Genomic DNA, 1,996 nt, shown 5'->3' with positions numbered 1-1,996 from the left:
ACCTCTTGTAATTACATCAAGATGTGGTCTCTCGTGATTCCTTGGGTGTACGTCCTCCCGAGATTTGAAGATTTGAATGGGGGTCTCCCCCAGGGGTCTTTCAGGCCAGTACATTAAAAGGGATCTTCCAGCTGTACAGAGGGTCACACTCTGTAATCAGCAACCTTTTAGGTCATTCTTAGAAGAATGAGGTAGAAGGATATCTTAGTTCAATGTCAGCCTGGACATTACAGACAGAGCTTGTCGCAAAACAAAACAAGGCCAGGCTCGAACAACATGGACCTTTAATCCAAGTCAAAAGTAGGCAGATCTCTGTAAGTTCAAAGCCAGCCTGGTCTACATGGCAAATTCTAGCCTGTCCAGTGCCACTTAGTGAGACCAGGTCTTTAAAAACAAAACAAAAAGCAAACAAATAAAAATGGAGAAACTGGCAGTTGAGCGTCACAGCAATTAGGTGGAAAGCCAAGTGTGGCTGTGGCTGTGCTGTGCTATGCTTACCTGCAAGCCCAGTGCTTGAATGGGAAGGCCTGGATGGAGGGCAGCGACAGAAGGGCGGCTGGAGCTCAGCCACTCACACCCAGGAGTCCACACTTAGGGAGACCTTGCTTTAAGGCAGTAAGAGAGAGAGAGGCCTACCATCTTACTCTGGCAACTATATGTACATATAATGGCAGTGCTTGTCAGCACACACCAGAGGTGTACAAAACACACACACACACAGACACACACACACACACATGCATGCATATACACATGCATGAGCATTAAAGAGAAATGAAAATTAAAAACAAAGAAAGAAGGCTGGAGAGATGGCTCAGCGGTTAAGAGTACTGACTGCTCTTCCAGAGGTCCTGAGTTCAATTCCCAGCAACCACATGGTAGTTCACAACCATCTGTAATGGGATCTGATGCCCTCTTCTGGTGTGTCTGAAGACAGCAACAGTGTACTCATATACATTAAATAAATAATATTAAAAAATACACAGAGAAAGATTCCATCTTGGACAGTGAGGACAGAAAACAGTGGTGTCCTAGCCACACTTACTGGATGAAAGGCCCCAGTGGCTGCCATTAATTGGAATCCTGCCTGAGACTGAGTTTACCTCTGCTCTGGGACTCGCCCTCACTCCCACACCACATCAGACCTGTCCTAGACTTGCAGGGCTCTCCAGACCTCACACTTCCCAAGGCATCCTATAGACCTCTCTCTTATCCCCAAATGACCCAACTCTAGTACTTATTTTTTAGCATCCCTATTCAATGAGACATTTTTCTCCCCCACTGAGTTAGGAGCTCTCCACAATGAGGATAGAACTCATCTCTCTCAGCATGGTAAGAGATTTCTAACACCCACAAGGCAGCTCACAACCATGTGTAACTCCAATTTCAGGGGCTCTAACACCCTCTTCTAGCCTCTGCAAGTACTGTTAAACATTTGATTTGCCAGAAAAACCAACCTCACCATTTTGGGCCAAATTTAAAGCAAGCATTTATTGAAATATTAAATACTGACCAAGTAATGGACTTTGGCCAGGACCATCCCCGAGAATTTCCCAGCTGGAATGGCCTCTAGCTACCTGCTGCAAAGGCTCATAAGGACAAACCAAAAGGCCATAGTATTTTCCCCTGAGGCTTTGTTATTTCCCAAGAACTGCAGTTCCCAGCATTCTAGGAAATTACTTGGTTTCTGAGCAGGTGGGATTTACAGATTAATTTGGGGAATGATATTTCCCCCTGGAGTTGCATATTGGGTTGAATCTTTGACCCTATAATGGGAATCTGCTTATTTTTGTATCTAAAAACTATCTAGATGGTTATATCTAATAATTACTATCTAAAAGTAGCCTGGAAATGGACGGAGCCACTAGTCATTTATTTTATCTCAGATGCCTTTTGGTAATTTTTTTTAGTATAGTCAGATTATAATCTTGAATGGTCTATATATGGGGCAACAATTTCTTTTTTTCTTTTCTTTTCTTTTTTTCTTTTCTTTTTT

Source organism: Mastomys coucha, unplaced genomic scaffold (assembly GCF_008632895.1).
Source record: "Mastomys coucha isolate ucsf_1 unplaced genomic scaffold, UCSF_Mcou_1 pScaffold21, whole genome shotgun sequence".
In the NCBI taxonomy this organism is placed as follows: domain Eukaryota; kingdom Metazoa; phylum Chordata; class Mammalia; order Rodentia; family Muridae; genus Mastomys; species Mastomys coucha.
This window is presented reverse-complemented; position numbering follows the sequence as displayed.